Genomic DNA, 27,163 nt, shown 5'->3' with positions numbered 1-27,163 from the left:
AGTGCATGGATTTCATGAGGACTAGCACAATCCTCTGTTTCCACTGTGAGAACAATGTAGAATTTAAGTTATCCTGGAGGTGACAGACAAAGAGTGCGGGCAATGATAGCTTTCAGAGCCCCACTTGCCACCAAGAGACCTTTCCGACCGACTCTTTTAAACTCCTAAGTCTCTTCCATTTACTCTGACCTCTTTCCATCATAAGAGCCTCTAGATCAGACAACATCCAGTTTTGTGAGATTACCTTTGATTTACACCTAGCAGACCTTGGAGTGAATTGCATCATCTCCTTTTCAAATGAGAACTTGGAGTTCCAGCTCCTGGAGCATAAAGGAGGCTTTTAAGTGCTCTGATGGGCCTGTGGGGAAACCACTGATTTTCTCTGTCTTGGAAACATCTGGTTGACATATTCTCAAGCCTACAGGCTTTTCTTTAATTGGCCTTATTATCTGATTCATACATACTTTATCTTGCTTTATTGGCAGTTTTGGTCTCTCCCTCCCACACCACCCACCATCATCCCACAAACACTCAGGCGACTTCACTAATTAACACATTTTGCTTTCTTCCTCTGTCTCTCTCTCCATTTCCCCTCCCCAGCTCAGCAGCGGTTAAGGAATGTGAGACAGGAATGCTGTCCTGTTACAAGGAAGTTAGGAAAGGGGAGGAGACGATCACTTTAAAACAATGTCTTTGTGTTCCCAGCCAGAGCTCTAGTCACGCAAAGCCAAACTTTCCAACTCTCGCTACACGTTTGAATGATCAGTTACCTGGAAGTGACACCACAGATTGCAGCCCAGGTACAGCAGCAGGAATCAACTGCTTTGAAAACCCCTTGAGTCATATCAGCCTCTTGCAAAACCAGGGCTGGGTTTTCCCCAGTTCCACTCCAGGTTCTTGTGCAAGTCAAAATCTCACACCTTGGTTTATCAGACCCTTTAGTTCTGTGAGAGGGGAAGAGAGAGATTTTAAAAATCATATTGACGTCACAGTAACATTTCAGTGAATGCTATTCTTTTGTGTCATTGTAGTCTTCTCTGGTTTCAGTCTGTTTTTTTTAAACAATCCCTACTGAAGTGAAGTTGTAAGATTTTGTGGCATTGCAGACTTTTCCTCTTTAAAGGCAAACAGCAGCTGGACAAAGAAAAACTTGAGCATACATCCTTCTTTATTTTTTACTTTATGATGGATGAAAAAGACCCCAAAAGATTTGTATTTATTTTGGGGGGGAGAAAAAATTGCTTGTGTGTTTCCTTAGGCCTGCTGTAAACACAGTTTTTGTACTGCTGTAGCTTTTATGGGTTTAGAAACATATATAGTACAGTAAAACAGTTCCAGCCCCTACTCTGGATGCAGGTATCAGGGTAGCCATGTTAGTTTGTATCCACAAAAACAACGAGGAGTCCGGTGGCACCTTCAAGACTAACAGATTTATTTGGGCATAAGCTTTCGTGGGTAAAAAACACACTTCTATAGATGTGTAGCTACACTAGTATAAAGGCACTTGCTAGAGCTGGGCAGAAAATGGTTCACCTTTCCTGTGGTACAAAAAAAATATTGAAATCTCAAAATTGTCCCCATTCTATATCAGGATGAAACTGAGACCCACCTTTCTCTCTAATTTTGTGAAAGAGAGAGAGAGACTCCAGAACAGACCATTGCTTAGGGCAGTCACTTCGTAGGTTCAAGATCCTGCTCCAAATCAGGTACGTTCCAGGTGAGATCCATGATCACTTGGCTATTCTAGTGTCCGTAGGGCTCGGTCTCTCTCTCGGTCCATGCAATAAACGTTTTGTCACAATACAGTCCTGCAAAAAGTGTCTGTTTTGACAAATTGGCATTTTCAGGTAGGCACCTAAATCTGTGAGAAGGGCACGGTTTAGGTCATACTCCTCTCGTTGCCCTCCTCCCCCCCTCAGCATGCGGCTCTTTTGGATTCCATTCTCAGGTGTCCATCGGTTCCCATTCATTGTATAGGAATCTAGCTGCTAACCCAGGCTTTGTGAGTGCCAGTGATTTTCCAAGGTCCGTAAGAGTTGGGCATTGCAACACTCAGCTTCACAATCCCTAATGATGGGGGACTCTCCTGGGAAGCGGTGACCCTGAAAAAGCTTTGGGAGTCATAGAATCATAGAATATCAGGGTTGGAAGGGACCTCAGGAGGTCATCTAGTCCAACCCCCTGCGCAAAGCAGGACCAATTCCCAACTAAATCATCCCAGCCAGGGCTTTGTCAAGCCTGACCTTAAAAGCCTCTAAGGAAGGAGATTCCACCACCTCCCTAGGTAACCCATTCCAGTGTTTCACCACTCTGAGTGAAAAAGTTTTTCCTAATATCCAACCTAAACCTCCTCCACTGCAACTTGAGACCATTACTCCTTGTTCTATCATCTACCACCACTGAAACAGTCTAGATCCATCCTCTTTGGAACCCCCTTTCAGGTAGTTGAAAGCAGCTATCAAATCCCACCTCATTCTTCTCTTCTGCAGACTAAACAATCCCAGTTCCCTCAGCCTCTCCTCATAAGTCATGTGCTCCAGCCCCCTAATCATTTTTGTTGCCCTCCGCTGGACTCTTTCCAATTTTTCCACATCCTTCTTGTAGTGTGGGGCCCAAAACTGGACACAGTACTCCAGATGAGGTCTCACCAATGTCGAATAAAGGGGAATGATCACATCCCTCGATCTGCTGGCAATGCCCCTACTTATACAGCCCAAAATGCCGTTAGCCTTCTTGGCAACAAGGGCACACTGTTGACTCATATCCAGCTTCTCATCCACTGTAACCCCTAGGTCCTTTTCTGCAGAACTGCTGCCTAGCCCCTCGATCCCTAGTCTGTAACAGTGAATGGGATTCTTCCATCCTAAGTGCAGGACTCTGCACTTGTCCTTGTCATGATGGATAATCAGCTGAATGTGAGCTCCCAGTGTGTTACTGTGGCCAAAAGGGCTACGGTGATCCTTGAATATATAAATGGGGATATCGAGAGGGAGTAGAGAGGTTATTCTACCTCTGTATTTGGCACTGGTGCAACCGCTGCCGGAATCCTGTGTCCAGTTCTGGTGTCCGCCATTCAGGAAGGATGTGGATAAATTGGAGAGGGTTCAGAGAAGAGCCATGAGACGGATTAAAAGATTAGAAACCATAGACTCAAGGAGCTCAGTCTGTTTAGCTCAACAGAGAGAAGGGGTGTGTGTGACTTGCTTCAGTCTGTATGATTAAGTAGCTATACGGGGAACAAATATTTGATAATGGGCTCTTCAGCTGAGCTGAGAAGGGTATACCGTGATCCGATGGCTGGAAAGTGAAGCTAGCCAAGTTCCGACTGGAAATAGGGTGCACGTTTTTGATGGTGAGGGCTAGTGGAACAATTTACCAAGGGTTATGGTGGATTCTCCATCACTGGCAATTTTTAAATCGAGGTTTGATGTAAAAGATCTGCTCTAGGAATTATTTTGGGGCAGCTCTCTGTCCTGCGTTATGCGGGAGGTCCGACTAGATGATCACAGCGGTCCTTTCTGTCCTTGGAGTCTACGCAAGTCCCTTTGTGGATCCAGGCCTTTACCTCTGTGTTGCAATTTCCCCTGCTGTAAAATAAGTATAATGGTGCTTCCCTCCTTTGTAAAGTGCTTTAAGACCTACTGGTGAAATGTGCTATGGAGAGTGAGGTATTGTAATAGTAGTAGTCGTCTGCTGCTGAAAAGCAGCACTTCAGGGCAAGTGTTTCACAGTTCTGTTTTACCACTGTTCTAGGAGAGCAAGTGAAGAATGATTTCTCCAGCTCCAATTGCTGTGGGCATACAGGAGGGCAGTGCTCGTATTAATTATTGTTATTGTTTATTTGTAATACTGTTGCTTCTAGGAGCTCTAGTCATGGATCAGGAGCCCTAGTGTGCTAGGTGCTGTACAAACAGAGCCCAAAAGCCAGACCCTGCCCCCATGTAATTTTGTGCACATTTGATCTTGGAGCATTTTGCTATTCTGCACGTGGTCAGTCAGCACATTAGCCACAAAAGAATGTTGTGCTTTGCTACCACGTAGCTGACAGCCACTATCTGCTCATCGGATCTGATACAAGGCTATAGCTTGAACTGCAAGTGTAAAAAAAAAAAGTTAATCACACTCAGGCAAGTGAGTGACTGCAAGCAGCGTTCTCAGCGTGTCACACCCTCCCTCAGTGCTCTAAATTCCCAATTATCATCTGTCACGGCTGGAGCTGTTGCTGTTACTTTCCCAGCTAAACAGGTGCTCCTAAGGGTTCCTGCCCCACGCACATGCACGTCGTTTGCTGGTTGAAACCCCCATCACTTCCAGTCTATATTTTGGAAGGTGTCACTTCTTATGTACTAGGAATGTTAAATGATTCCTACAAGAAAGAGAACCTGGTGCCAAGTAGGGCTCAAAACACGAGGTAAGAGGAACAAGCAGCTTATTCACTGGCTGGTGATTCAGCCCCCAGAAACCCAGCGAAGCAAGTGTCTATTCACGATGGAGCCAGCTGCTGCAGAGTGAAATTCACAACTGGACTGAGCTGCAAGAAAAAGAAGGGGAGGAAAAAAGCCCCCATCTTTTACAGCTTGAGCACAGCAATACAAGGCCCTCAGCTTTCCCCCTTGCGTGAGGGCTTTTATTATAATGGTTTGTTAATGAGCTATAGAATTTTTGATAAATACAAAATACTTTGAAGTGTGAGGCCCCGATTCTGCGACGACTGATGTACATACTCCACTTTACTCACATGAGCATTCCCCATGGGTCAGCCCGCAGGAGCAAAGCGAAACATGGAGCTAAATACCATTATTGCCATTGTACTAGAGGAGGAAACTGAGGCACAGAAAGGATAACTGACTTGCCCAAGTTCCTACTGGAAGTTTGTGGCAGAGACAAGGACTAGAACCCTTCTGCTCCTGACTCCCTGTAATATGCTTTAACCACTAGTCCTTACTTCCTCACTTCAAATAGAGTTTAATTCCCACCCAAAGGCTGAAACATAGAAAGTTCTTTTCCCTTTAACGTACCATAAAAATGACCCACTCTCTCCTTCAAATCTCAGCCAATGCAAGCACAGCAATGCAATTTGTGCAGCAGTTCAGCTGTGGTTTCTTAAATAAATCTATCTGATCTCAAAGCAATTCAGGGAAAGGAAGTATTTCCACCAGGGCTGCCTGGGGGCGGGGGCAAGTGGGGCAATTTGCCCCAGGCCCTGCAGGGGCCCCCATGAGAATATAGTGTTCTATAGTATTGCATTTTTTTCTTATGGAAAGGGCCCCCGAAATTGCTTTGCCCCAGGCCCTCTGAATCCTCTGGGCAGCTCTGATTTCCACAGCAGTGTTGGGCTCTCAAAACCTGCCCCCCCCCCAGCTCCTCCGCCGGCACCCCTGCAGCCTTGTCATTGAACTCTTCTTGCCATTTCATTGAGGCAGCCCGCTGGGGTGCATTAGGGGATAAGTCCTGCCTTTACATAGCTGGAGAACCCCCTGCCAGGCGAACCCTGTGCCGCCCAGCAAGGGAGTAGCAGGCTTTGGAGAAGGTGGCAGGCAGATGGGGTGTGCTTTCTGGGGGATGCCTGCTAGCATGCAGAGGTCAGGCCTTACCTAGGCAAGCTGCAGCTGAGCAGCTGGTGCAATGCCTACCCTCCCATCCTCTCCCCAGGGCCGAGGGGCACCCTATGCACCCAGGCAGCGGTGGCTGTTGAGCAGCTGGCCAGATGTGGAAGATTCCTCTCTCCCCCGAGTCCAGCCCTGCGCTTCGAATTTGCCCCTGGCACAAATCAAGCCCTGGGGGAAAAGAATCCCAGCGGAGGCTAGAAAATTCCTGGTGGAGCCAAAAGGTTTTTCCTCCTCATCCTTCCATTGCGGCGCCTCCCCCGCTCCAGCTCGGCCCGGCGGCTGCCTGCAAGAGGCACCCGGCGCTTGGAGCCGCCTCCCATGCGCTGCTGCAAACGCTGCTGCGGGTGTGTGTGTGTGTGGGGGGGGGTGAATAGAGCTAGAACTACAACTCCCAGGGTGCCGCGCGCTCCCCTCCCAGCCGGGCTGGCCGCAAGGGGGTATATAAGGGCGGCATGGCAGGCGCAGGACGGGGCATTGGCAGCAGGGGCGCAGCTGCTGGAGGCGCAGCGGCGATTAGTATCAAGCCAGCGGCTGGAGGGGGGCTCCCCAGCTTTGCCCGCTGCTCCCCAGCTGCCGGGGGAGAGAATCGTGCAGGGCTGGGGTCCCTTTGCGGCTGGACCCAGAGGTGCCGTGGGGGGAGAGATCTCGCTGCGCCCCTGCCGCGGCTGGATGCGCTGGTTTGCCAGCGGGCAGGTCCTTCTCCCGGTCTCCGGAGCGCCAAGCGTCCCCCCTGCAGCCGGAGAGACGCAGCTCCCGCCCGCCGTGCTTTGGAAATAAACCCGCTGGGCTCGGCTCGGCTCTAGCCGCGCACAAGGAGGCTTGTCCGAGCTGGAGGAGTTCTTGCTTTTTCTGCGCCCCGCTGCTCGGAAAAGGAGTCGCTCCAAATCCGGGGCGCGTGGGGTGGGCTCCCCGAACAGATCGGGATGTTTTATGCTGCCCGGGGAATGCTCCGCTCTGCTGCTGCCGGAGGACCCGTTCCCAAACGGAATATCTCTCTCTCTTCCTCCTCCTGCATTTTTGGTGATGTGTTTTTGGGTCCCTTTGTGTGGAATATACGCTCACCCGTTCATCTGAATTGGTCACCACCCTGATTGGTGAATTGAAGGTAAGTGGCTTTCCTGGTGACCCAGATGCTTTGGGGAAACGTTTTAGGAGCGACCTGGTGAAATGGTAACAGGTGGGGCGCACTGGAGTTGGATATAGTCAGATTCTTTCCACATAGACCATTTCCCCCCACCCCATGCTTTAACCCTAAAGGAAGGGTGGATTTTAATGCATTTGAAGAACAGCTCTCCCCTGTTTGTTTGTTTGTTTTTTAAACTGGCATGAACAACTTTTATTCTTGTAAAGAGAAAACAAATCAGTGGGTAGCTTATATGGGCACCGTAACCTGCTACTTTGCCCCATGGATGGAAAGGAAAATCGACCTATGAAGGTGTCTGTTGCACTTGTCTCTTTAGTGGCTCTTCCCCAGATCCGTTACTTTGCTGGCTAGATTGGTGAGGAAATAGCGCCTACCCGCAACAGCAGGCCGGTGAAACGGAGTAACCTCCCAGCGCATGGGGCCGGCGGGGGGTTACATGAGGCTTCAGGTTGAGGCTGTAATTTAAAGTGTTGTCTGGAAACGCCGAAACGGAGGAAATGATCAACTGGTTTTAGGAAAGGAATTAAAACAAAAAACTAAACCAAATTTGGGGGGGGGGGTGTTTTTGTTTTGGGGTTTGTTTGTTTGGTAGAATCTATGGGGTAATAACCTATTTCCCTGAGTTAGGCACAGCGAGCTAGAACACCAGCGCGCCTCGGTTTGTGGTGGTGTCCTGGTCTTCTCCAACACATGCCATGGAAGTGCAGCATTTCCAGGCCCCACATTCGCTCTGTGTGGGTGTCTGATCACAAGTACATTGGTGCGAGCGGGTCTCTCTGGAAAAAACAGATACAATGGTTTGTCTTTCCAGCAAGGTGTTTTAATTTGATCTTGTGCCTTTGAGATCTGTCCCTGGAGGCACAGAGTAACCCTGGCCTGTAATTTAACACCAGGTCCTTTACTTTCAGGGCACTATAAACAGGTCTAATGGTTGCTTTAGGCGTCTCCCCTATAGAATAAGTCTTTGTTTCCATTCTGGCCCTACATCCTTCTGGGTGACTTTGCTCAGCTGTCTTTCCCACTTGGATATGCCTTCATACACCCTGCAGCTAGGGTGGGCCAGGAGCTCGGAAGGCTCTGCTGATTAGAATGCTTTCTAATGATTCACCTTCTTAACATCCACCAGAGGCAAAGGCAGTTTAAGTGACCTGACCCCTTGGTTTTTTGCAATCTGATCCTCTCCTATATTTGTAACAGGACCCTGTTTTTATTTGATCACACGGTCTTCACAACACAGCCTTTTGTACCACTCATTGGAAATGGTTTTAACCTGTCACTTAAAGCCCGTTTCAATGAATACGTGAACTGTATTTGAAGTATTTTGAGCTTGACGGTGATATTGGATGTTTTAAAAAGGGAGGGCATATGGGGAGTTGGTATAAACACAGCTTGCAGCTTGGAGAGACTTAAAATGGGGAAAAAAAAAAAGACTGTTTCTTTCTATATAGGAAATATTTGCTGTTCTTTAGAACTTGCATATTTTATCCTCCTGAGAAATGTCGGTGTTATGTATGCTTTGACCCATTCCAAGAAACTAAAGATTTATTTTAAACACTTTGCCGGTAGTATGAATAGAGTCGAAGATCCAATTTATAAAATGCCGCAGGCATGTGACTTGTCATCCCATGTTAAGAGTGGTAGGGAGGGCAAAAAAGGAGTGAAAATACTGCATTTCTTTGTGACTCTTGACCTTATAGGGGTGAGTATGGATTGACAGTAATATAGATTAGGTTTTTTTTTTTCCTGCCCTGAGCTGGCCCTGGTTCTGTGTGTTTAATTTCTCCTAGCAGTGATATCTTGCAGAGGACATGAGCAGTGTTTGATGTATGGCTGGCATGAGACTCCCTTGCTCCCACCGATTCAGAGGAACACTTGATTGAGGCTGATTATGCAAGCATCTCTGATGCACAAGCGTACTTTTGTGAGAATTTTGGAAAAATATGAATGACTCCCTTATTTTGCTTCCTACAACAAAAAGACCACACCAGTCTAGACCTGCAACCAATAACACACAAGAAAATTCGTGCTGTCTGCTCATTTGGCCATATCACTGAGGACAACACCGTCTCTTCTAAAGTGCTAGCTGCTGCTTTCTGTGGAGAGTCAGTGATGCTAGTTTGGAAAAGAGAGATTTGGTTACTTTGACATAAACAAGACGCACTTTTATTTCCCACACATTATTATGGTTGCTTTTCACTGTGAGGAGTATGTCCCTCCTAAGGTCTTGAGACTTGAGAAAGTGCCCCTATTAAAATGTCTCCGCAAGATAAGCGAACAATCTTTCTTTTTGTAACCAGACAGTGGCAGTGGGGACACCAGAGGTGACAGGAAGGGAAAGCTTGGGATGTGGTAATGCAAGGCCTTTGGGAGGAAGATATCCTAGTGAAATGGAGGCTATGAAGGGAGAGATTCCAGCTTAGTGGTTGGAGCAGGGGACTGGGAGTCAGGACTCCTTTGGCTTCTTGCTGGCTTGTTCTGTGCCCTCAGTCAAGTCACTTAACCTCTCAGTGCATCAGTTGTTCTTACTTGTAAAAATGTGTGGAGGGAATTTACTTCACAAGCTTAATTAGTCATATCTCTCCCTGGGGTTAATTCAGCACTACCTTGAACACCGTTATACTAGTGACTAATTTTGGTCCAGTGTTTGCAGAGTACATCTGAGATCCTTGCATGGAAGTTATTGTAGGATGTAAAATGTTTATTGCAGTACTTTGCATGTTACTCTCTTGTAGGCCATGTAACAGCATAGCTGAAAAACGGACTAATATTGCTTCTCGCGCTCACTCAAATTAATACAGGAAGTAAAACCACGTGGCTCCAGACAGGCTTCTGTTGATGCCCCTTCAGAGTAAGTGTATCCCAAGTCCTAACGATCTGCCAACCTCAAACTTCCCTTGTCATGTCGATGGCATGAGATACTCTCCACCTGCTGTGTGCTGTTTAAATTGTGACCATGTTCCAATCTCAAGGTGGCTGCGTTTCAGTGGTGGGTGAAATGAGTCCTGGACAACGGGCAGATTGTGAAGTGGACACAGAAATGCAACATTCACTGAGCACAGAGAGGCTTTGGCAGTTGTATTAACTGCCGTCTCTCTTGGTGTATATGTGCTGATGGGGGCAGAGGGAAGAGAACTATGCCCCACTGTCCTTTCCAATAGGATACCTTCCTGATAGCTCACAAGAGGTAGGGCAGGTAGTGGTTGGGTTGGTAGAATTATACCCAGGGCTTTCTTTGAGTAGGGGGACCAAGCGCTGTGATCATGTGTTCTCCCTGGCGAAGCTCTCAAGGGGGAGTCTGATCTCTTTGCACACTGGCAACCTCTTGTAGAATCCTCCAACAGGGAGAAACACACAGGGCTAAGGAGTAAAATCCCCAGCCTGGCCTGCAGCAGCTGCCGATAAGTTGTGCCACAGCAGGTGTGTGGGAGAGGAGCTAATGTGACCTGCTGTTTTTCTCCTCTTTCTGTGTTTTGGGGAAGGTTTGGCCTAGCGGCTCTGTATGCAGCTCTGCATTCTCCCCTCCCCCGCCCCCCCCCCCCCAACCTAACCTGGGTCACTCACCATCTCCCTGCTTGTCTATGAACCATCGGTAGGAGGGCCCCCATGAAGCTGGGCTCTGCAGCTTGCATGGGACATGTGATGCTCCTGTACATCCCTGCCCTCTTACTGCTGCAACACAGCAGCATTGCGTCTCCATATTGTGCTCCACTTGCCCAAGCAATCTCCCAAGAGATTCTGGGGGAAATCAACAGTGCCTCTTTTGAGCTACTGGGGGGGAGCGACCCCCATCTTACAGGCTGGGGGAACTGGGGTGCAGAAGCCCGACCTACTCATCTGTGAATGCCGGTCTCCAGACTAGTCATGGGCCAACCTTGAATGTTTAAAAATGAAATCTTGTTGGGTTTCTCGTGGTCTCTGGAACAGTGACTTGGGCACTAGGGCTTGTCTACACTAGCGAATGTTCCTAGCCACTGGTGTTAGCAATAGCAGGGGCTGCAGTGCCGATGGGACATGGATGACACAGTTGCAATGAAACCCAATGACCCCTACTCCGGAGTCCTGTCTGAGCTACCGTTTCCATTGGTGGTGGTGAACAGCTGGGAAGTTTCCTAGTATAGACTCGGCCCTGGTAAACCGAAAATGAAATCGGGCTATTTAGTGCCAAATCAAGAAACTCCAACTGAAGGAATGGGCAAAGCAATTCTCAAATCTCAGCCATTCAGCGAAGACTAACAAGACAGCTGACCTGTCAGTAGCTGCACAACTACAATCCTGCCCCAAGCCTTTGGTGCTACTGAGCTGAGTATCAGCAGTGGTTTAAATCTCTTGCTGCAGAAGTGGTGGGGGATGGGGGGTGTCATATGGTTACATCATTCATTTGGGGCTCAGGAGATCGGAGATCAGTTCCTGGATCTGCTACTGCCTCTCTGCATGACCTAGAGCAAATCTCTCTCTCTGAGTCGGCTCCCCATCTGTTAAAGGGAGATGATCATCCTCTGTCTTGCCTATTGTAGATGTCAGGGCATGGATTGTCTCCACTATGTGCACGTACTGCACCCAGCACAGTGGGTTTCAGATGGGACGTGCAGGCAGTACTGCAATACAAATAAAACTGGAGACGTCCTGAGTCATGGAATGGAACTCCCTCTCCTCCTCCCTCCCCCTGCTACCCAAAGCTGGCAAATCACTGATGCCAGATGTATCTCAAAGGCTCCCATCTGAGATGTTAATGCTCTTTTGAGGGTGCATTTTCTTCTGATATTCTTCAAGCAACAAAATGATTGACGTCGTCTTGCCATACTCTGAAATACAGCCTACATCAGGAAAAGCTAGTCTACGTTTCCTTTTGATTAGTTGGATCAGAAACATAACTAATCTAGCAGCACCACTTCTCATTGCTCATGTGTATTATTAAAAATAGTGATTGGTTCTGAACTGTGGCAGTAGCTGGAACCAGCATTTCCTAGATGGTGGAGGGGGTCCTCTCTTTTGAATGGCTTGGAATGCTCTTGAGTTTTGGGCTGTTAAACTTCTTGACTTCAGGCTCATCTCCCCCGCCGCCCACCCCATTCTCCACTGGACAATAGGGGGATAATGCCAGATGCACAATGCAGCTTGAGTATTTGTCTAAACTTTTGAGTAGAAAAGCAAAGCAACAAAGACAGAGAAAAGTCTAATGTCTTGCCAGTTCCCAAGGCCAACGCGAAAGCTAGAATTGTACTACAAAGGTGAGCCTGGTTTAAAACCGCTTATTTCAGCAGACAGATGTATTTAAAAACGAAGGGACAAATGCTAACACAGTCCCCCATGTTTGTGTAAACCCCGTGTGAAAACATTGTTTTATTACCTCTTATAACTCCTTACTAAATACCGTTCCTTTTGGATGAAAGCTCTTAACGCAGGATTAGGGTTTACAGCAAGTTGCTTTATTTGTCCGAGGAGATGGATTCAATGTTCAATATGGCCCTGTCTCCTACTTTATCCACATGGCTCTGGAGCCTCAAGAAATGGGAGTTCATAGACTTTAAGACCAGAAGGGACTATCATGATTATCTAGTCTGACCTCCTGCACATCATAGGCTACAGAACCTCAGTCACCCACTCACTCCTATAGTGGGCCCATCACCTCTAGCTGAGTTACTGAAGTCCTCAGATCCTGATTTAAAGACTTCAAGTTACAGAGTATCCCCACCCTCTACTTTAGTTCAAACTAGCGAGTGATCCATTCCCCACGCTGCAGAGAGGTGAAAACCCCACAGGTCTCTGCCAATGTGACCTAGGGGAAAGTTCTTTTCTAACGTCAGTTGTGGCGTTCAGTTAGACCCTGAGCAAGACCCGCCAGCCAGACACCTGGGAAAGAATTCTCTGTAGTAACTCCAAGCCCGTCCCATCTCTGGCCATTGAAGATATTTTCTAACAGCAGTCACGGATGGGCTGTAGGCCATTGGAGGCCACCTCATCAGACTTATCCCCTCCATAAAATTATCAAGCTCAGTCCTGAAACAAATTAATTTTTTTTCCCCCTGTTATTCCCCCTTGGAAGGCTGATCCAGAACTTCTCTCCTTTGATGGTTCTCCTCTTGACTTTGTCCCTCGGCTCCATCAAAATTTGCTGCTTGTGGACGCATGGTAAATCCATCTCTGTCCTCCAATGCATGCCACATTGGCTGACTTCAGAAGAAGGTACCAGTGCATAATTGAGGGTGGAACGTTTCTTACGTGACTTTTACGTAGTGCTTGATTCTAGCAGCTGATGGTTTTAAATGAAGCCTATAAGTGCTGCTGTGGACCGCTAATAATGGTTCTGGATTGGATCAGACGATAGGGATGCCACTTCTGGGTTGGAGGTTCCCACACTGAGATCCCAGTGTGGATGAGTGCCCCATAATGGCTTCTCCAGTCAGCTTGAGCTCTTGCTGATGGTCCCAAGAGTCCTATATCTAGGAGCAGAATGTCTTCAGCAGTGGTTTGTCAACTGAGGATCTTTTGTCCCATGGCAGTATAATGGAGCATGTTTCTGGTACCCGGGCCTCAGTAGGCTCAGGTTTTTGCCTAACGAGGCTAGGAGTGTTTGATGTCCAACGTTATCCTTTTGTTTGTACTGCTTCTGTATGCATGAATGCAGATGCTTGGTGATTGTCCTTATAAAGCTCCTATCTGTCTGTGTGCTATGCTGGCCATACAGACCCCTGGGTATGAATTCTTGCTGGAGCACTTGACGCCTATGAGATAAGTTGCCCCTTCCACCAGAGGATCAGATGTGCACACCAAGAATGGAGGAGGCTGAGAACACTCTCATGCTCTTTGCTAACTATTAAGTGCATACAATGGCAATTAAACATTGCTGTGGTGAGGAATCGAAGTGCTGTAATGAATTGAGCCTCTCAATCTGCCAGTGAGAGGGGTCATAATTATTCCCATTCTACTTATGGGGAGCACGAGGCATAGAAGAAGGTTGTAACATGTCCAAGGTTGCATAATGGGTCAGTATCAGTCCCAGAACTAAGCCCCCCTGATTCCCAGTCCTGTACTTCTAACCATTAGGCATTACATTTGGCTCTAGATTTAGTGGTTCATTTTATCTTACTCCCCTCCTTAAGACATCTTAATTAAGATACTTGACGTTCTTGTGTGCAATCTGTCTTTTTCAATAGTGGACAAATTGGAGAAGTATCTTGTTTCTTAAATCTCTTGGAAACAAATCGTCTTGTGGATATGTCACACCAGTTCTTTATTTTATCCACTCTTTTTTCTGTGTTTAAAATATGAGCTTGGTTAATTCTCTCTTCCTCTTTCCTCTCCTGGTCCCAGCCAAAATCTTCTCCGCTGCGTAGAATGATGAAATGAGACCCTTCCCTCTTTTTTTGACTGGGCCACACCAGTCACTGTGAAAAGACCTGAAAACACGCTTTGGTTTCCGAAGGTAGTATCAATCCATATGTTGGCCCAGTATCAATCCATATGTTGGAGTGCAAGCACTTTGCACTTCAGCCAAACTTCGTTGACCATCTTTTTGATGAATGGTGCCAGATGAATGCTGGGGAGCTGTGCATAGGGAAGCAGCGTGACATGTAGGTAAAAGTGGGATTATTGGATTATTTCAGAGCTCTGGTGCTCTGTTCCAAACTCCGCTGACCTGCATGACTGTGGGCAAGTCATAAGGGCTTGGACCTTTAGACTTGCTGAGCGCCTGCAGCTTCCGTTGACATTTGGGAGAAGCTGTAGGCACCTGATACCTCTGCAAATCAAGCCATTCACTTCCATCGCTTCAGTTGCCCCATCTGTGCAATGGGCATAATAGTATCTATAGCAACTCTCAGGGATAAGAAAGATGATCTCACCTGTAATTAGAGTGGACTTGGGTTTAGTTTGGGCTTAGTGAGACTGATCCTCACCCCAGGCCCTTGCAGGTGTTGCGGACCTGGGTTCATTGAGTCTGCATAGCTCGGGGGGGGGGGGGCCCTAGAGATGGCTCAGGAACACTCCCTTCCCCCCTCCCCCCAACCTAATTCTTGGGCCAATGAAGTCCTTGAGGATGTCTAATTTGTTCCGTTTCTGGATTGCATCTTCTGTGACATCAGGGGCCTAATAAGCAGTTGAATTAATGATGGTTCAGTAAACTGTATGGCCAAACATCTACCTCGAATGTAACTGTTTTGAAAAATGGGTACAGGTGTCCTTCTTGTTGTTCTCAGACATCCAGAATTGTCTGCTCTGCTGTCTGTCTTTTTCTTATCAGTTCTGCATTTGACAGCAGATGGCTAGATGTTTTATTTGGAACCTGGTCCAAGGGAAGGAGCCCTTTTTGTCTCAAAGATGCTCTGAATCTAAAGGAGTTGTTTTGTGGAAAAGTCTGTTTTATGACTGTGAAGGAGGAAAAGGAGTGAGATCAGATGCTTGTTTGGGTGGGCTCTGCATGGAGCGCTCCGTAGCCTCCCTTGTTCACTGCCACTTGGAATTCTGGTGTTTTTCTTTCTTCTGCAGGCTTAGTCTTGACAAATAGTCCTGACATCCTTGCCAGCACAAAAGAGAGCAAGCAAGAAACTAGACAGCTTAGCTGGCCAACGTCCTAAAGAGTTGTATTCTTAGTGCGAGATATATGATGAGCAGCATTTGGTTTGGGCCTGGGGAGTAGATTTGCAGCTCTCAAGGATGTGGTTTCCATTGTGTCAAAACATGCCACAAAGATGGCAAAGCAGCAACCAATGTTAACATGGAAGGGGGGGAAAAATCCTGCCAGCGTGGGGCTTGGATATGACTCATGTCTTTGACAGACATGTTATGTGGGCAACTCAAGCTGAAATCACACAAATACCGGCAAGTGGCGGTGAACTGTGGATTTTTTTTTAAATGTTAAGCCCTTAAAAACAAAATGGAAACAAACTAATAGGAGGCCAAATGACAGAGTTCAGATCTAGATGCAAACTCAGACTGAAGGTGTTTGCAGAGGACCCTGTTTTCGACAAAGTTAAGGTGAATGGACAATGATGCGCTGAGATGGTCCAGAAGTTAACTTTTGAGATGGGGAGCTAAGGATGAGAGAGAGAAATGAAGTGTGTGGTGGGGAGGACTTTGTTATGGTTTTGGGTCCAGTGTGTAATATCCAGTAGCTTTTTTTTTTTTTTTTCCCCTGCACCCTGAGTGTGGAATAGTGGCATGTATACCTCTAGAAATGCAAAGGCTCTGGATTTCAGCCATTCACCTCCTGGAACCTGGCTTTGAAATCCTGACTTTGGTCACAAATGGAAAGAAGTCCAGTATTTTCATCCAAGTCCCACTTGTTCACATTACAAAACATCCATACCACGTGGCATGGTCTTCAGTCTTTTCTAAGGAGAGTCCCAGGCAGGGATGCACAGAGATTTGGGGGGGGACGGGACCTGGGGCAGAATCTGAAACTGAACCGCCTCCCTTTCAAAAATTACCATGGAGACGAGTTTGAAAAGAGGGTAGGGGGCGTGGGCGGTTGTCAGAGAGGTTCCAGGCACCAGGGTTGCTGTCCTCCCCACAAGGATAGGGGGGCTCTGCATGGGGCTGGTGGGCTGCTTCCCATCAGGCTCTCCCTGAGCTCTGGCCACCCTGCTGTTGGGAGTGAGATTCCCCCACCCTGCTCCTACCTCTGGGCTCTTGGCCTGGTGGTCGACTCTGGCTTGATGTGATGGGTGCCAGTGGGATCTGGGCCTGGCAGGGGTGGACGAATTTCTCCCTGCACTATTGATGGCCGCAATGCTTCTCACTCAAATTTGGCCCTGCTGCCCCTCCTTCATTTTGGGAGCCCTCTCAAATAGGTGGCCTGGGGCAAACTGCCCCTCCCCTCTCTTCTCCTGGGTGGGTGGCCCTGGTCCCAGGACTAGAATGTTAGGGGCTGATGCAGGTTTAACCTGCAAAGCTGTGGAGGGGAAGGACTGGCATAGCAGGCGATGTTGTAGGTACATTGGCCGAAGTCTGGGCTTCTGACCTTGCAAGTGGAGGTTGGTTGGTCGCTGTTTCTTTTTTTTTTTGGCCTGCACGCTGACTTTTATAAGGATGGAGAAGGAATTGCACGCTCTTCCCCCTTCTCTTGTGTTTAGTAAACAAAACCCAACCATCGTTCTTGTGTCTGCGGATGAATTTAATGATCATGGATGGGTGGGTCTAGCTCCCATCCTGGAACGTCCCTTTCTCTGCACCTTCCCACCTTTCAGACATTAAAATAGGTGCCCGTGGTAGGCAAGCCAAGTCGCTGCGCTAAGCTGGGAGCAGGAGATGAAGTGGTGTTAGTGACTCTGGTACCTGCTTGTGGTTTACTTAGGTTTTGTTTTTATTTCCTTTTTGGTCTCCTGTGGAAAACCGCTCACAAGGACTTGCATCTGAAGAAGTGGGTATTCAAGATCCAGACTAACACAGCTACCCCTCTGATACTTGTCACAAGGACTAGGCATTCTCTGCCCACCACCCCGCTCTGTGAATTGGGCTTTTTAGAGGAGCCATCTGTAGGGTTGAACCATAGGCTACAATCTGGCCTGGTTTCAACTGGAAGAGGGAATTATTTCTCCATTATCACTATCTTCCCCCCTCCCTGCCCCCACCCAAAGAGGGGGACTGCTAGGGCCCTGATTTTGTGGCAGTAAGGGATGAAAATGTGTGTTTAAAAAAATAAAATAAAAAAGGGGGAGGGGGGGACTTTTTCCAGCAAAGAGCCGTGCCGTGGAAGGAGGAGGGGATGTTTTCTCTACTTCCTAAAATGTCTGGGAAAGTAAAGACCCCTTTTTTATTGCTTCTTCCATTGTTCCTTAAAACTCCTTTTTAATGGGAGGAAAATGTTCATTCCTTCCTTTCAGCGCCTGGTGTCTTTAAGAATTTGCTCTATTGTGAGTCCAGGACAGAGACCCTTCTATGAGGGCTGCACAGACTCTCTTCAGTGGGCCTCCCCCACCCTCCCTCCCGCCTCATCTCAACAAGCCCCCCATTCTCCTCTGAAGAGGGTCCCTCTGTCTAACCAAGTAACTCTTAAGGGCAGCATTTATTGTGGGGCACTCGGCTCACAACGAGCACTAGAGTGTCAAATAAACTCACTCTGAGCTGCAAAGAGAAGAGGGAGAAAATACAAAACCCCCTTTATTTTCACCCCTGCGGGGAAACAAATATGGACTTTGTGCCAGTGAGCAGCGATCTGACAAAACAGCGTAGACGTGTGTGCTAATATTGGTCTAATAAAAGTGTGTGTGTGTGCTTGTGGATATATGAACATATAATAAATATCATGATATGGTGGGTGAAACTGAGGGGCAAGATGTCTCTGCCTATGTGCAACAGTAGGCGTGCAGGATAGCAGTGACTCTGCTCAGCCAGCCACCTTCGATAGCCTTTCGGTGGTGTGTGGTTTTTGCTTTTTGAAGTGGGGCTGGCGGGAGGAAAGGGGATTCTCTGTAGCCCACTCCAGTCTGAGCCTTTTGGCTGAGACCCTCAAAAAAGGTGCTACAGGGCCAGGTCTTTCTGAGACACATAGCGGGTGTCTCAGAAAGGGCCAGTTTTTCAAAAGGGCTCAGCTGCTCCTCTTGTGGCACTTGTAATGGGCTAGATCTTCAAAAGAAAACCCAATGCGCTGAGCTCTTCTGAAAATGGGGCACCAGATATCGGTGCTAATTCCATCTGAAAATTCCAGTCTGAGCGGAATTCTATTGCAGGGGCCTCGATTGCCTAACACGGTTTGTTGCATTGCGTGTCCTTGCAATGGGCTTGCTGTTCCATTGTTTGTAGCTTAACTATTTTCTGCATGTTTTATGACCCCTACTGTATCGCTACACCTATCCCGGGGTGCTAGCGCTGCTGCCGAGAGCTGGGGCATTTGGGTAACTTCCCATGGTGCAGTGCCTTGTGTTTAAACTGGCTGAGCTACTGTGTTGTGGCTTCCTTTCCTATGGAAGAAACTGTAGCCAGACATTGCAGCCAACATCTACAACCAGCACGAGCCAAACACTCGGGATGGCAATTGTGGTAGCAAAGCATCATGCAGGCACTGCGAGCGGAAGACGTTCCAGCCAGCAGTTTCTTGCAATGCCATTCTTTGCTTAGTGTGACCAGTTGTGATGTGTGGTTTTTATGTCATGGGCAGAGGCCACTGACTTATTGTACATATGGCCCTTGAATATCTACCAGCAGCTGGTGCAATACCTGTTCTGCAGATATCAAAAAGGCTGCTCAGTATCCGAGGCTGCCAGTCATTCGCCTTCCACCAAAACCAAATCCTGAGGGTAAACAAAAGGTTCTCTATCCTCTTTCAGCCGGTGCCTGCTAGCACACCCAGGATCTCTCCTAACGATCAGCAGATGCCTTCAGTTTTCTTGCTCAACATTTGCAGCTGCTGAAGGGCCGAACAGCCTTTTCACGTGTTTGTCTCCATCCCGTACTGTGGATGGAGGAGCAGTGGAGGTGGAAAGACCCATCTAACTAGACTTCGATGCTGGGATTGGAAATATTTCAGCTCTAGTGATCTTACATGGAAGGCGTTCTCGTACTAGGGTGCTGGGCAGCAGTCTGTGCTATGCTGAGCTGGCCAGCCAAATCCCTCTACTTTTAACCTTGATTTCTTTTGGTGCAGCCTCTCCGGTAGCCTGGTTCTATTACTGAAACAGACAGTGGCAGCAGACTGGGTCTGTCTCTTGTCACTTCAGAGAGTCATAGCTTAAAGTCCTGAAGAGACCGTTGAAATCAACTGGCCTGACCTCTTGCATAGTCCAGGCCAGAGCAACTCGTCCAGGGATTCCTTCTTTGAGCCCAATGACTTTTTTTGTGGATCAGTGATAGCATGTGTAGTTTTTCTCTTGATGATGTATTCTGCGTTGGCTTCTCTTTACGTTTTGAAAGCTAAAAGTTACTGACTGGAATGGTTATGGCTTTTGGACGCTCTAGGCCCATCCATATGTGGAAATGTAACTTTGGGCACCTAAAACTGATTTATGTTAAAATCCAAGGAGTTGGTCTGCTTGACGTGTGTCTGGTAGCTCCATGCTTTCATCGTTCCTGTGAGAACAGGATTCCTTGCCTGAGCCCCAATTTACAGTGGGAAACGCGGCCATGAAGGGCCCAATCCTGCAACGTCCACTTCCTCCACTTCCACAGACCTCACCTAAAGGCAGCAATGTACACTAGCCGTGACAGAACGTTTAGTGACTGTTAGTTGACGGACAACTTCCAAGTTCTCCAGAAAGCCCTTATTCGTCATTTATGATAAAGCAGCTGCTCTCTACTCAGTTATCACACCTCTGTTATTGACCAGAGGTAGAACTTTCAAAAGCTCCCGAGTCTAGGGTGACCAGACAGTAAGTATGAAAAATTGGGACAGGGTGGGAGGCAATAGGAGCCTATATAAGAGAGACCCCAAAATCAGGACTGTCCCTATAAAATTGGGACATCTGGTCACTCTACCAGAGTCACTTTTGGAAACTGGGACTCATGGCTCGCCTACACGGGCCAGCCTGCAGTTTGGGCTGTGGGGGTGTTAACTGCAGCACGCACGCTAGCATGCTGGGCTGTATCTGTGCTGTATAGAGCGCGGCATGCTGGTACATGCTGCAATGGATGCCCCCTGGGGGTCAGGGCTGCAAGGCGGTGTAGACAAGTCCTAGTCACTTCAGAAAAATCTTACTTTTTAGGCTCCTGAGTAAATCTGATGCGTTGGAAGATTTATTTTACCCCAGATAACTTGTTTGAAACAGCAGTTGGATTTGGAATATAAATCTTAAGTGTCCTATTTTTTTACATGGTCACAACAGATTTGACATACCTCTCTGTAAAGTTTAACAGACTCTCATAACAAACTGTCCTTTCTCCATTTGGAGAAGATGGCTACTCAGGTTTCCTTTTAATCCTTCCTAATGACACCTCAGGGAGAAGGATAGTGGATTTTTGTTTTCTTTGATACTAAAGCTGCCTTCTCTTGCCACTTAAATTCAGGCACTAATTTTGCCTGCATTGAGCCTGAAATGCTGTCCCTAACAAGAGCTCTCTTCCCGAGGTTGTTGCCCAATAATGAACAAAGAAGTTTAAAGTGGAGCAGAATACAAGCAGGTTTTTCTCTCTCTTTCCCGGGAAAGAGAACCCTGCTGTTTTCTGTACTGTAAAGGGTGGGAGGGGGAGCTGCCGTTTTATTAGGCCTATTGAAAACAATGTGGGGCTTGTCTCTAAGGCACTGAGGGTCCTTGGTGCCTGGGCAGAGAGGGGTCCCAGGCTGAATCCGATGAAAATATGTTGGGACCCTCGTTGAAGGTGAAAAGCATCTTTGTTTGGGTAAGACACCGGGGCTGCCAGAGGAGGATTCTGGTTGGGGTGTGTGTGTGTGTCTTTCGGCCTCTTGAAGACTGGACAGCTCTTACCTTTTGGGCCCGTTGACATAGGACAGGGTTAGAGGCTCTTCGTCAGGCTGGTCTGGAAGGCTTCAGTGGAACAGTAATTACAGCTTGGACTCATGTCCTGCAATCCTGATGCTTCAAACCCTGATCGCCTTCTGGCAGCCAGGTGGCCGAGCCCACGTTGCAGTCAGGGATGTTGCTGCCATCATCCGTGCCTTGGCCATCTCTCCGGTTTGGTTTGCTGCAACGCACTCTGTGCTTGGGGTTCCGGTTTCACTGTTTGGAAACTGAAGAGGGGTGTCGAATGCAGTGGCTGGCTTGTTAGGTGGGGCTTCTGGCTGTGAGTACCTGACCTCTCTGCTCTGTGATCTGCACTGGCTGCTTCTCAGCTCCTGGGTGGAGTTCAGGCTTCTGGGTTCGACCGAGAAAGCCCTACATGGCTTGAGACCTGTCTGTATGCCAGACCCTCATGCCCTACTGCTACAGTTGAGATCATCAGCGGCACTTGAGGTGGGTCCCACCTCTAAATAGAAGGGAGGGGTCCATTTCACCCCTCACCTTTGGTTTGAAAGAACCCCAGTCTGCAGACCCTATGTTTTGTGTTTTCTCCAGCATTTGGATGGGAGGATCTGAGACAGGGCCAGGTCTGTTGCTTCAGGCCCTGTGTAATGCAGTGTTCAGTTTGATCTTCATGAGGTGTCAGAGGCATCTAGAGCAGGAGGTGGGTGCTTCTGATTTGTGCATGTAAACTGGCAGAAATGCCATCAGTTGGGTTTTTTGGGGGTTTCCCTAATGCTGTTGACCGCAGCTTGGAGAACACGAATGTAACGAGGTTCTAGAACCCCCTTCGTTAGAGATTCTCTGAACTTCACAAACACCAGCACCTGCAGCCCTAGGTGAGAGAGGTCAAGCGTCACTATTGTGATTTTACAGATGGGGAAACTGAGGTATGGGGAGGGGAAGTGAGGTTGCACATCCAGTCTGTGGCAGAGCTGGGGATAGAACCCAGGGGTCCAGACTCCCATTCCCTAGCTCTGTCCCTCTCCAGAGAGACTTTGTTCTGTGCCGGCATTGGGGCAGGAGGATAACGTGTCTAACGTTCCTTTGGGTGGGCAATTGTCTCACGTCATCTTTCAGCGCTTTGGTGTGGCAGAGGGTGCTGCTCCTCTCGCTATCTGCTGGAGGCGGCCCTTTGTGTGCTAATCTTCCCCTGTTCTTCATCTGTGTAGTTCAGGTTACCCCACAGCGCCCATCACCCTATTGTCTGTAGCTGTCCTGTCCCTCTAGGTAGCCTCTCTGGGCTGTGATTTTGACATGCCACTCGAATGACTGTCCTCTGCCTCAGCTGTGTAGTATTTGCTTTGGCCCCTTGCCAGCCTTTTGTGCTGTCTCTTGCCTGCAGGCAATGCAATTGTCCTCGCTGGGCTTTTGAATATTCCCGATCAGGCATCGCAGCCTGTGAGAACGGCCTGCTGGCCAAACCCAGCTTTTACGGACCCCTGGATTTCCTCTGTGGAAATGACCTTCCAGTCCCCATTAACTATACCGGATCCAGATCCACAGCAGCGGTGTGAGGGCTGTGGCTGAGACAGAGGGATCGCCTTGTGGAGCCGGGTTTGAATTAAGCAGTGTAGGGGGAATCCTGACCCATTGAAGTCAGTGGGAGTTCTGGCCTGCCCTTTGCTGGGGCAGATTGCACTGCCTTGTGGATTTGGGATGGAGGGTGGGAGGGAGGGATTTGCGCACCTGGCTTGGAGCTCTTTGGGGTCTGGGCTCCAGCAGCCAACTCCAATGACCTGATCTGCTGTATTTTGGGGTCTTGCTAGAGCCAACACTATTGCATGTTTCTGTGTGAAGATAAATACCAGTGTGAGTCACAGGCGCTGCTTAGCCCTGCAGAGGGGCGGGGAGGAGCCTGGGCCCATGGGAGTTGGTGAACCTTGTGGGGGTGGGTCCGTTAGCCTGAGAAGATGGGTCCCAGGAGCTGGTTAGTCATGTGGGGCAGAAGTGGAGTGTGTGTGTGTGTGTGTGTGTGTGTGTGTCAGTCAGTCAGAGTGGCCAGATCAAAGCTTTCTCCAGGGCCCAGACGTTGGTTTGGTGTTTTTTAACGTTGACTCCAAAAACAATTGCAAAATCTAGGACATCCCCGCTCCCCCAAGGATTTCAGGGAGGAGAAAGCGGGGCCTGGGAGCAGGCAATGAAGCAGTTTTAAAAATCCCTGGGTTTGTATAACCCTCCCTGAGCTCTGGCAGCCTGAGTGCTAAGCAAACAGCCCTTGGCCCCTGCCTGCTTGCCTGACTCAAGGGCTTCCCGGTGGCTCTGGGACCCAAAGCTCAGTTACAAGAAGCCAGGAAATGCGGCAGGCGGGTTGTGGTTCTCCCTGGGAGAGTCTCTTTCCATTCAGATAGCGGAGGGAAGGGCTTGAGGTGAATCCCTTCCTTAGGTACGCCACACGCTGATTTAGCCAAGACCCACTCGTGAGCCGTGGGGCTCTGCATGCCGTCGTGTCGATGAGTGCTGGGGCTGTGCAAACGGGGTGGGAGGGAGCCCTCGCAGAGCCCCTAAAGACATCTAATCCCCTTTCTACCGAGCACCAGGCCGGGAAAACCTGGCACGGTTCTTACCTAAGGAATAATCAAGGTCGGATGCTTTGGGGCCTTTCTAAAAGAAATCAACCCCTGGGCCTGGCATTTCTAAAGCCAACTGCCTCGGACTGGGCAGCCCGCAGTCAGCGCCCCCTGGCCCTAGTGTGCATCTCCGAGCACTTGGCTTGCTGCGCCTTTCTCTTGGAGCTCGGATAAACCCGGTTCGTTCAGTGACTTCCCTGCCTCTGCCTTCCCACCCCAAATCAGTGGCACCTCGTGCCGCTTTCCAAGAGGACAGCGTTTTCACTGTTAACTCTTCGGCCCCTCAGGCGCCCTGGTTTAAATCCGCCCAGGTTCTCCCCACCACCCTTGGGCGTGGGCTGCAAACTTCCACCCATCCTTGACAACACTTTGGCTCTGTTTATTCCCCTCCTCCCCCACCACTGTCCTAATGTCTGTCTCAGATGAAATAGCTCAGCCTTTTCCCTGGTCTATAGGATTAGCTTTTTTGTTTGTTTTTGTTTTTTTAATAAGTATCTGGAAATACCAAGCACTTGACTTCACTCCATTCTGCAAAATGAGTCTCTTGGCCTACCCCTGCTATTCAGAGCTGCTTGGACAGGACAATCGGACAGTCTCCCCTCAGCTGACACTGCGTGACCTCAGGTGTGCTCAGCTGCTTTGCTGCGTGGGAGGGGTAGGAGGGGACTCTCTGCCCATAAGGAGTCCAAAAGGTGGTGATCTTCAGGATCCTCACAGGAAAATGCCTTCATGAGGCGATTCCTGGTATCTGCTTTGAGCTGCCCAGACTTTGTGGTCAGAGGTTGAACCCCCGCCCCCCTCAGCTGTCTGAGGTAGGTAGATGGTGGTTGATGCAGGGTGTGGGCTTTTCAGATGAGGCTCGAACTGCTGAGACTGTGGGTCTTCTGTGCAGACGTCAAGGATCCGAGGCAGCGCTATAGATTGGCGGGTTGATTTTGCAGAAACAAATCCTTGCCATGGGCACCGAGGTCCAGATTAATCCATGTGCTTGGGAGTTAGGCAGCTAAGTCACTTTGGATAAAGCCCTTGGGCCCAGAGTCAAAGGACAGTGAGCATTCACCTAGTCTAGGGTTCAAGCCAGTTGTATGACCCTCGCTCTCCCCCAGGCTTCCTTCCCCGGGCATCTGTTGAAAGCTGAGCGTTTAACTCCGTGTTCCCCAGAGGCCAGCCAGTACCTCCACAGGCTCTCACCAAGAGCAGAAGTCTGTCCCTGTGTCTTCCTCCCCAGCAGTTGTGGAGCACACGGGGTGCCATGAAACCTGGTGGATGCCACCAAGGAAGTGGCATCCCAGAATTTGACCCTAGTGCTCCAGGGAGCTCTGGCATTTCATACCCAAAGCACCGCTGCCGAAGCCATGCCTTCTGGGAGCGTAGCACTGGCCAGAGCATGAGTAGCTGGTGCTTTCTGTGGACACAGCCAATCCAGTGGGGGATGGTGGGTTGACACAACCATTTTCCATCCTTCCTCCCACAAGCCACTTAAAATGGCCATCTAGGACCTTAGATCTAAGGGGGAGCTGCTGACTCCACACGGTCGGCTCTCTGGTGTGTCCACACAGCCTCTGCTCTTTCCTGCTAATGCCGCTACCAAAGGCACTTGGGCTTTTCTGAGGCCATTGTTGTTCACCAGAGTTCCCCACCTTTCTGTGGGGTGCTGGCCTCGTTTTGACTTTCTGTGGAAAAACCACAAGCAGCTGCCTCTGGGGGAGTTCACGAGTTCCCTGGGATACAGTCAGGCTGGGCTGAATTAGGGGTGTGTGTGTGTATATATTTTTAAGCATTTTTTTCTATTTTATCCATTTTATTTTTCCCAATTTGTACAAAGTTATGCTGGGGCAGGGGGAGGGGGAGGAGAAGGGGTCAGACAATTATTTAATGACAAGAGAGGCTGAGACTCAAAGTGAAAGCTTTACAACCATTAAAACCCAAATTATCAACCGCACAGGTTAAAATGTACACAGCGTTTTCTTATGTTGCCTATCTGTAAATTTCAATGGCGATATTTTTCTGTGTGTGTACTGTGAAATTGACATTTACTGGCATTTCCTAACCCTTTGGAGCCTAGATCTGTCTGGCTAGTGTCTACGCACTAACTCTTGGTTGGCTCCTTGCAACTTCCAGAGAGACCCACACGTCAGTATGGCCTGCTCCCTTGTGGCCAATGGTTTTAGTGCAGGGAACTGTTCGGGGTGCGCTGAATGAGCATTCCTCCTTCCACCCTAGGCAGGGGATCCCACTCCTCTGTCGGTGTGTCTGGACTCAGCCTATGTCACCTTGGCTGTCCTAGCAACTGCAGTAACCTCCCACCCCTTCTCTCCAGCCCATGGGTTAGATCACTCGGCAATGGATGCAACGTTACAAAATGCAGGGTTTGGAAAGCACAGAGTGTTCTGAGACACGTCTTCCCTAAGGCCCGGGAGCGGCCGGTTCTCAAAGCAGTGCTGCCCCCGGTGCAGACTTGAGTCAGACTCTCCCTGCTGAGAGTTCTGCAAGGAACGCAAAGCAGGGGCCCCCATGGGCTCTGAGCGCCTGTCTGAGCGCTCTGCCCTTACACCGCGGGCCGGGGAGATGCTTGGTTGCAGCCACAAACCAGGCTAAGCAGGGTGGTTTCGGCTGAGTTTCGCCTCGAGTCGCCTGGCCGGCTGGAGCTTGCTGGGGAGGGAGATGGTACGTGCTTCCGGACTGACCTGCAAGGGGTGGCTGGGACCAGTGCAGTTCAGCCAGTGGGAAAGCCGCAGTTTGTCCCAGATTCGCCCGTTCTGTCACTTATGATGCTCGGTTTTTGTCCTGGGGAGGCTTCCCTAATGCAGGGTCAGGGGCATTGCCCTCCCCTGTGGTAAAGGAGCTGTTGGTACCTCCAATGCATCTAGGGTGACCAGACAGCAAGTGTGAAAAACCGGGATGGGGGGGTTAATAGGCATCTGTGTAAGAAAAAGCCCCAAATATCGGGACTGTCCCTGTAAAATCGGGACATCTGGTCACCCTAAGTGCATCCAGGCCTGCTTCACTCCAGCCTATGCCCTTGTCATCCCCATGCCCACTCCCTTCCATTTGCCCCAGAGCAACTTACTCTAAAGGATTTCCCCCCCGCCCCCCTCGCACGCTTCACTTTCACTTATCCTGCCTCATGCTCATGGTGCAGCTGGGCTCCTGCTTGAGTCGGTGCAGCCTGGGCAGCTTGCACATGGACTTGCTGCCTCCAGGCTGCGTTGGCTGTGCAGACAGTCGTGACCCCTAGCGTCTGCATCTTGCATCGCTGCAAGAACTGAACAGGATGGCGTTAGAGCTGCAGTTTGCAGCGGCCGGCTGTTTTCCTAGGCCGTGTGTGTGGCAGGGAGCTCGGAGCGAGTGGAGCTGGAATTCTCCATCCCTTCAAAAGCACAGAACAATATTGAAGCGTTTTTCTCTGCTCTCTCAGTGTGGGGTTAAGGCCCCACAACATATCTCACATTT

At 49.0% G+C, this 27,163-nt stretch overlaps 1 long non-coding RNA gene across 1 annotated transcript in view; it reads left to right on the top strand.

Annotated features, from left to right (window-relative positions):
• The first annotated feature begins 6,099 nt into the window (after positions 1–6,099).
• Positions 6,100–27,163, top strand: part of LOC120384081 — a 106,776-nt gene continuing 85,712 nt past the window's right edge. The window contains exon 1 of the long non-coding RNA XR_005588620.1: positions 6,100–6,714. This is a non-coding gene — a long non-coding RNA (uncharacterized LOC120384081). The remainder of the gene's footprint in view (positions 6,715–27,163) is intronic.

The sequence above is a fragment of the Mauremys reevesii genome, linkage group 15 (genome assembly GCF_016161935.1).
Source record: "Mauremys reevesii isolate NIE-2019 linkage group 15, ASM1616193v1, whole genome shotgun sequence".
In the NCBI taxonomy this organism is placed as follows: Eukaryota; Metazoa; Chordata; order Testudines; family Geoemydidae; genus Mauremys; species Mauremys reevesii.
This window is presented reverse-complemented; position numbering and strand designations above follow the sequence as displayed.